The sequence below is a fragment of the Rhinoderma darwinii genome, chromosome 2 (assembly GCF_050947455.1).
Source record: "Rhinoderma darwinii isolate aRhiDar2 chromosome 2, aRhiDar2.hap1, whole genome shotgun sequence".
Classification (NCBI taxonomy): domain Eukaryota; kingdom Metazoa; phylum Chordata; class Amphibia; order Anura; family Rhinodermatidae; genus Rhinoderma; species Rhinoderma darwinii.
Genome location: NC_134688.1, coordinates 64,664,749 through 64,677,255, shown reverse-complemented (window position 1 = coordinate 64,677,255; position 12,507 = coordinate 64,664,749). Strand labels below are relative to the sequence as shown.

General features: G+C 42.4%; 1 protein-coding gene across 7 annotated transcripts in view; it reads right to left on the bottom strand.

Annotated features, from left to right (window-relative positions):
- Positions 1-12,507, bottom strand: part of FRY (FRY microtubule binding protein) — a 420,217-nt gene that overhangs the window by 157,219 nt on the left and 250,491 nt on the right. The window lies entirely within an intron of this gene.

Below are 12,507 nucleotides of genomic sequence, written 5' to 3'. Positions count from 1 at the left end.
CTTAGTATTGTACATTCCCCATCAACTTACATTGATAGAAGCAAAAGAAAAGTTCTGTCTACCTGACAGTTGGATCATCCAAATGCTATCTTGTGTCTTTGGCAAGCGTAAAAGGAATTGTCTCGTTTAAAAAACGCATTCTCTAAAACCTTTTATAGAGAACCTATTAGAAAATTTGGAATTAATAAATCGGATTCCCTCATATAGGACACTTATGTAATACACAGACTGGAAAGTGGTTACAAAGTGAGTCTTGCTTTGGAGGACCCAGCATGTCTGTGCGTTACGTGGACAACACCGACTACAATAGGAATTGTGTGATGCTTTGAATCACCTGTGATGGCACTGCAGGGACATTAAATACTTATCTCCAAGTTCCATCAAAGATTACAGCTGATTGCAGAGGAGTCCCAGGAATTAGTCACCTTTTGATCAGCTTATCATTGAGGGAGCCTTCCAACTAAAAGGGATTGTTCAGCACAGACAATCCCTTTAACTATAAGCTACATAGTGAACATGAAAGGCTATGTATACGAGACAACTGTGATGGTTAAACTGTGCTGGTGGAGACTACCTCATTAACAGAACTATAGTAGAGCAATAAATGAACAAGAGAACCTGTCTAAGCTGCCAAATGTTGAAACAGGTGAACATTTCAACTAAATTGAAATGAAATGTAAAAGCTACAGAAGCCAATACGAATACAGAAAAGCAGAGAATTCAGAAGAAAAGCTTGTCAGGACTCCAGAGATGAAATATTGAACAGCTGCATTCATATCACCAGTGCAGGTAGGCTACCAAGCATTTTTCAGGCTCTCAAGGTCGTTTCAATGGAGAAATGCCAAAGCAGATAACTGAAACACCCCCCCCCCCCTCCCCCAGCTTCTGGTGGATAACAGACTCAGAACAACATGTTTCTGCTGCAATTAGGATTTAGGAATAAACTAGTAAAAGATTATATGGAATTCAGAACATCCAATTATAAACCAACACCTTATGATATTATAGGAAACCAAGTTAAAGATTTTGACACACTTTTTTTTTTGTGTTTGCCCTGCCTCTCCCATTATCATGCACAGTACCTTGCAAAAGTATTCAACCCCCAGAAAAGATTTACCAGCATGACACAAAGCAGTACACTGACACAGTGTCAACAATATCCTTCATCACAGCCATAGGTACAAGAGTGCTGATTTTATAGTTATCCCTACCTGCGGACTTCAGGCTTCAGAGATCTTAAATTTTTTAATTGAAAGGCAACAAAATTCTACATGGGAATTCAAGAATGAATATACATTTGACATATACAAATCGATAAATTTGTATTCGTTAGCACCTAAGAAATTGTCAGCCAAATAAAAAAAATTCTGATTTACGATTAAAACAACCATCTATAATATATATATTTAGCATTAAAGTGATCCTATTTTTTCACAATTTCTGGAGTGCTGTCTCGTATCTTGGAGCGTATTGGTTATTTGAGACACCGGTCGAGTGTCTGAACGGGAATTTTTTGCACCCTATACAGAAGGAACGGTGCTGCTTTTTCTTTGTTTTTTTTTAATTTATATATACAGTGAAGGAAATAAGTATTTGATCCCTTGCTGATTTTGTAAGTTTGCCCACTGTCAAAGTCATGAACAGTCTAGAATTTTTAGGCTAGGTTAATTTTACCAGTGAGAGATAGATTATATTAAAAAAAAAAAAAGAAAATCACATTGTCAAAATTATATATATTTATTTGCATTGTGCACAGAGAAATAAGTATTTGATCCCTTTGGCAAACCAGACTTAATACTTGGTGGCAAAACCCTTGTTGGCAAGCACAGCAGTCAGACGTTTTTTTGTAGTTGATGATGAGGTTTGCACACATGTTAGATTGAATTTTGGCCCACTTCTCTTTGCAGATCATACTGTAAATCATTAAGATTTCGAGGCTGTCGCTTGGCAACTCGGATCTTCTGCTCCCTCCATAAGTTTTTGATGGGATTAAGGTCTGGAGACTGGCTAGGCCACTCCATGACCTTAATGTGCTTCTTTTTGAGCCACTCCTTTGTTGACTGGGCTGTATGTTTCGGGTCATTGTCGTGCTGGAAGACCCAGCCACGAGCCATTTTTAATGTCCTGGTGGAGGGAAGGAGGTTGTTACTCAGGATTTTACGGTACATGGCTCCATCCATTCTCCCATTGATGCGGTGAAGTAGTCCTGTGCCCTTAGCAGAGAAACACCCCCAAAACATAATGTTTCCACCTCCATGCTTGACAGTGGGGACGGTGTTCTTTGGGTCATGGGCAGCATTTCTCTTCCTCCAAACACGGCGAGTTGAGTTAATGCCAAAGAGCTCAATTTTAGTCTCATCTGACCACAGCACCTTCTCCCAATCACTCTCAGAATCATCCAGATGTTCATTTGCAACCTTCAGACGGGCCTGTACATGTGCCTTCTTGAGCAGGGGGACCTTGCGGGCACTGCAGGATTTTAACCCATTATGGCGTAATGTGTTACCAATGGTTTTCTTGGTGACTGTGGTCCCAGCTGCCTTGAGATCATTAACAAGTTCCCCCCGCGTAGTTTTCGGCTGAGCTCTCACCTTCCTCAGGATCAAGGATACCCCACGAGGTGAGATTTTGCATGGAGCCCCAGATCGATGTCGATTGACAGTCATTTTGTATGTCTTCCATTTTCTTACTATTGCACCAACAGTTGTCTCCTTCTCACCCAGCGTCTTACTTATGGATTTATAGCCCATTCCAGCCTTGTGCAGGTCTATGATCTTGTCCCTGACATCCTTAGAAAGCTCTTTGGTCTTGCCCATGTTGTAGAGGTTAGAGTCAGACTGATTAATTGAGTCTGTGGACAGGAGTCTTTTATACAGGTGACCATGTTAGACAGCTGTCTTTAATGCAGGCACCAAGTTGATTTGGAGCGTGTAACTGGTCTGGAGGAGGCTGAACTCTTAATAGTTGGTAGGGGATCAAATACTTATTTCCCTGTGCACAATGCAAATAAATAGATATAATTTTGACTATGTGATCTTCTGTTTTTTTTTAAAATATAATCTATCTCTCACTGGTAAAATTAACCTAGCCTAAAAATTCTAGACTGTTCATGTCTTTGACAGTGGGCAAACTTACAAAATCAGCAAGGGATCAAATACTTATTTCCTTCACTATAATATATATATATATATATATATATATATATATATATATATATATATATATAAAACGAAATCCAATACACAAGACAGCACTCCAAATTCAGTGACAAAATCGGATCACTTTAATCACCACTTGCAACGTTTCAGCCCTACTCCATGGGGCCTTTCTCAAGCAATGAGAAAGGCCCCATGGAGTAGGGCTGAAACGTTGCAAGTGGTGATTAAAGTGATCCGATTTTGTCACTGAATTTGGAGTGCTGTCTTGTGTATTGGATTTCGTTGGCTATTTGGGACACTGGTCTTGTGTCTGAACAAGAACCTGTGCACTCGATACTGAAGGAACGGTGCCGCTTTTGTTTTTTTCCTATATATATATATATATATATATATATATATATATATATATATATATATATATATATATACATATATATATATACACATATATATATATATATACACACACACACACACACATACACATACACACACACACACACACACACACAGTGGATATGAAAAGGCTACACGCCCCTGTCAAAATGGCAGGTTTTTGTCATGTCAAATAATCAGTATAAGATGAATGATTTCCACCTGTAATGTGACCCATACTCTGCACAATTCCATTGAAAACCAACTACTGCATCCCGTTCCAAACATCCGATGCACGGAGGCAGCTGGAGTTGCGGATAGGTGCGGGGTCCGAATGTCGGACACACACCGATCATATACTGATGACCTATCCGGTGGATAGGTCATCCAGTTTTCAGAAAGTGGACAACCCCTTTAAATAGTAGTCAGAACACAGCTGCTATTATTTGAAGGGATTCTGAGTGACCCCATATAATGTTCAGCTGTTCTATTAGGATTTTCTAGTCATTTTCTTTGTTGCATGTGACAGCAAAAGCCATGGTCCGTAAAGCGCTTACAACACATCAAAGGGTTCTGATTGTTGAAAGGCATCAGTCTGGAGAAGGGTACCAAAGAATTTCCAAGGCATTAGATATAGCATGGAACACAGTGCACACGGTCATCAAAAAGTGGATTACATTTGACTCAACAGTGACAATACCAAGAACTGGACGTCCCTCAAAACTTGATGAAAAGACCAGACGAAAATTGGTCTGGGAGGCTACCAAGAGGCCTACAGCAACATTAAAGGAGCTGCAGGACTTTCTGGCAGGTACTGGTTGTGTAGGGCACGTGACAACAATCACCCGTATTCTTCATATGTCTGGGCTGTGGGTTAGGGTGGCAAGACGGAAGCCTTTTCTAACAAAGAAAAACATCCAAGTCGAGCTCGATTTTGCAAAGACCGACATCAAGTCTGCCAAAAGCATGTGGGAAAACGTGTTATGGTCTTCTAAGATCAAAACTTTTTGGCCATAATTCAAAAAGGTATGTTTGGTGCAAAGCCAATACTGCACATCACCAAAAGAACACTATACCCACAGTGAAGCATGGTGGAGGCAGCATTATGGAGCACGGTGGAGGCAGCATTATGGAGCACGGTGGAGGCAGCATCATGGAGCACGGTGGAGGCAGCATCATGGAGCACGGTGGAGGCAGCATCATGGAGCACGGTGGAGGCAGCATCATGGAGCACGGTGGAGGCAGCATCATGGAGCACGGTGGAGGCAGCATCATGGAGCACGGTGGAGGCAGCATCATGGAGCACGGTGGAGGCAGCATCATGGAGCACGGTGGAGGCAGCATCATGGAGCACGGTGGAGGCAGCATTATGGAGCACGGCGGAGGCAGCATTATGGAGCACGGCGGAGGCAGCATTATGGAGCGTGGCGGAGGCAGCATTATGGAGCGTGGCGGAGGCAGCATTATGGAGCATGGCGGAGGCAGCATTATGGAGCATGGCGGAGGCAGCATTATGGAGCATGGCGGAGGCAGCATTATACTTTGGGGCTGTTTTTCTGCAGCTGGAACTGGGGCTTTAGTCAAGGTGGAGGGAATTATGAACAGTTCCAAATATCAGTCAATATTGGCACAAAACCTGCAGGCCTCTGCTAAAAAGCTGAAGATGAGAAGGGCAACCACCAAAGCAAACCTCCAAATCAACAAAAGAATGGCTTCACCAGAAGAAGAACAAAGTTGTGGGATGGCCCAGCCATAGCCCAGACCTGATTCCCATTGAAAATAAAAGGGGTGACCTGTAGAGGGATGTACACAGGAGATGCCCTCGCAATCTGACAGATTTGGAGCACTTTTGCAAAGATGAGTGGGCAACAATTGCCTAGTCAAGATGTGCCATGCTGATAGACTTCTACCCAAAAGACTGAATGCTGTCAAAGTCAAAGGGTAATTTAACAAAGTATTGTTTTAAGGGTGTGCATATTTCTGCAACTACATTATTTTTGTTCCTTATTTTTATTTTTCCACCCTAAAAGATTTAAGTTTGTTTTTCAATAAAATTGTTCTGATTATATGTGACATTAAAAGGTGGAAAAAAGCTCTGAAATTATTCATTTTGGACTGATTTTTTAACATGACAAATACCTGTCATTTTAACAGGGGTGTGTAGACTTTTTATAGCCACATACACACACACACACACACACACACACACACACACACACACATATATATATACACACATACATACATAAAATTAACAAACAAACAGTATTGTAGAGACTGAAAAAAAGAGAAGACTATTCTGACTATTTGGCCGTTTTTTAGGTCAATGTTCTAGGTTTCTTCTTTCTTTTACATCGCTTGAGGCAACGTCTTGAACAAACCAGCATATGGGAGGTTAATAAGCACTGACCTCCAGCTGCCCTGAGGAGTTAGAGGTGAGTTTAGGACAGTGAATTATTTTGGTCACTTGTAGAGGTATGAATTACAGTGTCACATAATTTACTGACTTTCACTGACCCTTTTAGGAGTCTCCATTAACATCTAGAGAGACTTCTTAAAAAATTCAAGATTTGATTTAAGATTTAAAAATTCTGCTCTTTTCCATTGCCCAGGCCTAATTTTTTTTATCATATATATATATATATATATATATATATATATATATATATACATACACACACATAAATATGTACACATACACACAGATCTATATTATATATATATATATATATATATATATATATATATATATATATATCACACACATACGCTCTATTTTAGGGGTAGTTTGAGATTAGAAAAACATAGATACTTTCAGAAATCTCAGCACTCATGTTCATGTGTTTGTGTCATGTGTACCAGGAACAGCCTATTGTCACACGTGGTGCAGTTTCTGGAAAAAAATCGGACATGTTTCTCCATCCTATCCACACAATTTCAATTATAACAATACTCAAAAGACATTACATCCCCATACAAGACTTTTTCTCGTTGTGGTGTTTAGCCTTAAAGGGAAACTAAACGTTCAACAAACTTCTGACATGCCAGCAGGTTTGATCGGTGGGGGTCCGAGCACGGAGACCCTCACTAATCACTATGACATGTCAGAAGTTTGTTGAACGTTTAGTTACACTTTAACATAACACTTTTCTCTTCTGATATAAAGGCCCTTTTACACCGGCCGATAAGCGGCTGGTGCAGCGAGCGCCGAACAACAAGACATCATTGATCGGCGCTCTTTTGCTCCTGTCACACGGAGCTATGGATGGGGACGGGCGGTCGTTACTCCGATCGCTCGTCCCCATACATGATCATGTTGGCAGAGCGTCTCCCTGTTTACACAGGGAGATGTACAGCCGACAACTACAGTGAAGGAAATAAGTATTTGATCCCTTGCTGATTTTGTAAGTTTGCCCACTGTCAAAGACATGAACAGTCTAGAATTTTTAGGCTAGGTTAATTTTGCCAGTGAGAGATAGATTATATAAAAAAAAACAAAAAAAAAAAACAGAAAATCAGAGTCAAAATTATATATATTTATTTGCATTGTGCACAGAGAAATAAGTATTTGATCCCCTACCAACCATTAAGAGTTCAGCCTCCTCCAGACCAGTTACACGCTCCAAATCAACTTGGTGCCTGCATTAAAGACAGCTGTCTTACATGGTCACCTGTATAAAAGACTCCTGTCCACAGACTCAATTAATCAGTCTGACTCTAACCTCTACAACATGGGCAAGACCAAAGAGCTTTCTAAGGATGTCAGGGACAAGATCATAGACCTGCACAAGGCTGGAATGGGCTATAAATCCATAAGCAAGTCGCTGGGTGAGAAGGAGACAACTGTTGGTGCAATAGTAAGAAAATGAAAGACATACAAATTGACTGTCAATCGACATGGATCTGGGGCTCCATGCAAAATCTCACATCGTGGGGTATCCTTGATCCTGAGGAAGGTGAGAGCTCAGCCGAAAACTACACGGGGGGAAATTGTTAATGATCTCAAGGCAGCTGGGACCACAGTCACCAAGAAAACCATTGGTAACACATTACGCCGTAATGGATTAAAATCCTGCAGTGCCCGCAAGGTCCCCCTGCTCAAGAAGGCACATGTACAGGCCCATCTGAAGTTTGCAAATGAACATCTGGATGATTCTGAGAGTGATTGGGAGAAGGTGCTGTGGTCAGATGAGACTAAAATTGAGCTCTTTGGCATTAACTCAACTCGCCGTGTTTGGAGGAAGAGAAATGCTGCCTATGACCCAAAGAACACCATCCCCACTGTCAAGCATGGAGGTGGAAACATTATGTTTTGGGGGTGTTTCTCTGCTAAGGGCACAGGACTACTTCACCGCATCAATGGGAGAATGGATGGAGCCATGTATCGTAAAATCCTGAGTAACAACCTCCTTCCCTCCACCAGGACATTAAAAATGGCTCGTGGCTGGGTCTTCCAGCACGACAATGACCCGAAACATACAGCCCAGTCAACAAAGGAGTGGCTCAAAAAGAAGCACATTTAGGTCATGGAGTGGCCTAGCCAGTCTCCAGACCTTAATCCCATTGAAAACTTATGGAGGGAGCTGAAGATCCGAGTTGCCAAGCGACAGCCTCAAAATCTTAATGATTTACAGATGATCTGCAAAGAGGAGTGGGCCAAAATTCCATCTAACATGTGTGCAAACCTCATCATCAACTACAAAAAACGTCTGACTGCTGTGCTTGCCAACAAGGGTTTTGCCACCAAGTATTAAGTCTTGTTTGCCAAAGGGATCAAATACTTATTTCTCTGTGCACAATGCAAATAAATATATATAATTTTGACAATGTGATTTTCTGTTTTGTTTTAATATAATCTATCTCTCATTGGTAAAATTAACCTAGCCTAAAAATTCTAGACTGTTCATGTCTTTGACAGTGGGCAAACTTACAAAATCAACAAGGGATCAAATACTTATTTCCTTCACTGTATACCATTTCACTTTTTTAAAACGATACGACCAGCAGATGATCGTTCATCTGCTGATCGCTGCCCTGTTTATACAGGGCAATTATCGGCAACGAGCGTTCTAGAACCCCTCGTCTGCCCGATAATGGCCAGTGTAAAACCCCCATTAGTTTTCACCAAGTTATGGCATGTTAATGACAATCTGCTGCAATGCAAGAATGGGCATAACCATTTAGATCATAGCAGGAATCTCGGCATGTGATCTAAACACTTTCAACAATTGTTTAAATATACAGTAAACAGAACGGGGGAAAATTTATTAATACGGTCTCAAAATTAGATTTGACGGGCAGAAACTTTGCCAATTTACAGTGGTGCATGCTGTATGATAAATTTTGTGCATCTTGCTGGGCATGCTAGACACTTTTCTTCCTTATGCCACCTCATGACTGTCATACTCTACATTAATATTTTTCAACAAGAAAAATAGTGAATGCCGTTAACAAATGCCGATAGAACTCCTCTTAGCCATGCCTTTTTTTCTAGACACTTTTGAAACAGTTTAGGAAGTTACAAAAAGTCTCTAAAACACATAATATATTTGGTGCACGCAACGCACACCACTTTTTTTGGTGCAATTTGTGGCAGAATTCCGGTACGTTTTGCGTAGTAAATCTCCCTTAAAGAGGCTCTGTCACCAGATTCTCAAACCCCTATCTCCTATTGCATGTGATCGGCGCTGCAATGTAGATAACAGTAACGTTTGTTTTTTTTAAAAAACTTTAATTTTTGGCCAAGTTATGAGCTATTTTATATTTATGCAAATTAGCTTTGAAATGGACAACTGGGCGTGTATTGTGTTTTTAACTGGGCGTGTTTATGTGTATGACGCTGACCAATCCGTGACCAGTCAGAGTCATACACTCCTCAACATCTGCACGCTCCTCTCCTGAAATATTCTGTGCTGCTGTGAACTCTGCTCTTACCATTACGTAGCTCTCAGTCTGTTACCTCTCCTCCACTCCTGTCCTCAATAACACCTTCACATGATTGGCAAGTCACCACCCCGCACAAGATCCGCACGCTCATCTCCTGAAATACTCTGTGCTGCCTTAAACTCTGTGGACAGGTCAGGATCCTGTTTTTTTTAAATGCTGCTGGGGAACCCGCTCGATCCACTATATGAGGCTGCACCTCCATCCTCTTCTGCCCCAGTCACTTATTCCCAAGCACTGTAAACTTTCAGATTGGTTGCGCTGTGAATATTCGGAGAACGTGATTGGTTTATGTGCAGGGTAATGAACATACAGACAAGCAGTAGAAGACTGAATTCAATGAAATGCTCAGCCCTTAGTCAGTCTTCTACTGCTTGTCTGTATGTTCATTACGGAGTGACATCCGCGAGCCACCCGCAAATCGCGGGCTGTGCATATGGCCGCGGCCATTATTTTCAATGAGCCCGAACAGCTCTCTGCTTCAGCATTAGTACAGAGGACTCCCCGGGCACAGCACTACTTTAAGCGCTGAACCCGGGGAAGCCCTTGATGTCACTGTCCATATATAGACAGTGACGTCAGTAGCTCCTCCAGGTGCAAAATCCCCTGCCAGAGCGTTGACGCTCTGGCCGTGGATTCCGCTCATATGGGGAATCCCCGACGTCACTGTGACGTCACTTTATATATGGACAGTGAAGTCAGGGGCTCCTCCTGAAGCGGAATCCCCTGCCAGCGCCTCGGCAACGTTCTGGCCGGGGATTCTGCTCCAGGAGGAGCCACTGACGTCACTGTCCAGATATGGACAGTGATGTTAAGGGCTCCTCCTAGAGCGGAATCCCCGGCCACAGCGTGGCCAATGCTCTGGCTGGGGATTCCGCGCCTAGAAGTGTGTCCCAATAGCTACCCTCGGGAGTAGCGCTATCTACAGGGGGGTGGGTGTGAAACTATTAAGGGGGTGTGGCACATGGGCACAGGCACTTTATTTGTGAGCATCAGCTCTAGGGCAGCTAAGGGGCATTATACTGTATGGGGGAACTAAGAGCATTATGCTGTATGGGGGCATTATACTGTATGACGGCAGCTATGGGGGCATAATGCTGTATGACGGCAGCTATGGGGGCATAATGCTGTATGACGGCAGCTATGGGAGCATTATACTGCATGGGGGCATCGGTGTGGGCATTATACTGCATGGGGGCATCTGTGTGGGCATTATACTGCATGGGGGCATCTGTGTGGGCATTATACTGCATGGGGGCATCTGTGTGGGCATTATACTGCATGGGGGCATCTGTGCGGGCATTATACTGCATGGGTGCATCTGTGCGGGCATTATACTGCATGGGTGCATCTGTGTGGGCATTATACTGTATGGGTGCATCTATGGGGGCATTATACTGTATGGTGGCAGCTATGGGGGCATTATACTGTATGGTGGCAGCAGTGGGGGCATTATACTTTATAGGGGCAGCTATGGGGCATTATACTGTATGAGGCAGCTATTTGGAATTAGACTGTGTGGGAAGCACTATGGGAGCATGATAATGTGTGGGCAGAACCGAGTGTATATGGGCGGGAATTTGGTGGGATTAGAGGTGTGTCTTAAAAGGAAAAAAACTTGCCTTTTTGCGTTATTTGAAAGTTGGGAGTTATGCCTCTAATAAGGGACCTGTCACATCAATGCAGAACAAAAATATCTGTGTTATGTCTCACAGCATTAAATAGATGAACCGAAGGATAAAAGTACACCACAAAGTCCGCAACAGCAATTTGCTCCAGATGTGTGTTGCGGAATTTCACACAGCATTGAAATCTCACAGCAGAAAAATTCTGCACAGAGATTTAAACCATGTATGTGTTGCAGATTTTTTTTGTTAGGAAACGCCCATCCCTTTAAGATTACCATGACTACTAGTCTAGCTTCCGGGCGGTTCTGGTTTTAGTTGTTGAGCCTATTCCACTCCTCTGTCTTATTTCCTATCAGATTGAAAAGTGGAGTATTTAAATCTGGGTTGGTTCTGTTTTCTTTGTTTACGATTTTCCTTGTGTCCATGTATTTGATCAAGCTACTGACTATACCCTGTACCTTTGACTATTTGCACTTTATGGAACTGGACCTTGGCTTGTCTCGGGATTACCCTTTGCTTACTGATTTGGACTTTCTGCTCCCGGCTGGTTTTGACCTCTGCAATCCAGGATATCCACAAGCTTTATGATTTTTACTTTCTATTTACCTGCGGACTGTCTTATCTGCTCTGGTATTGCCTGCATTGCACCACTTATCCAACACAGAACTCTGTTAATACAACCTGGGTTCTGTGCAGCAAAGTCCAACCTGCCTCGTGTTGGGCTCTGGCGAAAACCATAGAGTAGCCTTAGAGTCGGTTGATCAGAGTGGTGACGGATTTGGGGTTGCAGATTTATTTGAACGCTCATTCCTGACAGTCTCCAGCAGCCTTTGGGAAACCGCTCACCTAGCAAATATAAACTTTCACCCTGGGAATTGCTCAACTTGTGATTCCATAACATTTTGTTTTTCACTCATAGGAATACATGCAGGAGATTTTTCGGCCATGAAAATTATGCGACATGTGATTGCAGCCTAATGACCATTATATAAAAGAGAAAAAAAAACAGCAACCCTTACCATGATGTTCTTGGTTTATTAACCCTAACCTAGCCCATTAGTAGAGTGTGGAGATAGAACAACTTCACCGGAGGGACAATTGGAGAGGAAAACCGCAAAATTCAGAACACAAGACAGCACATCCAAAATAAATATGAATTTATTCACCCACAAATGCGACGTTTCAGTCCAACAGGACCTTCAATTGGAGAGGAAAGCACCCCACAAATACCTACTTGCGTCGGGCTGGTGTCTCTACAGTGCAGGAGCAACAATATGGGTAAGTAACTTTGCTTAGTGTGCCACCTGCACGGGTCTGGTCGAGTACATATTCTTATCACAGGTTCCTTACATTACATGAATTCATGTGGTCATTCCCAATGACTGCCTCACGCTTACCTTGAA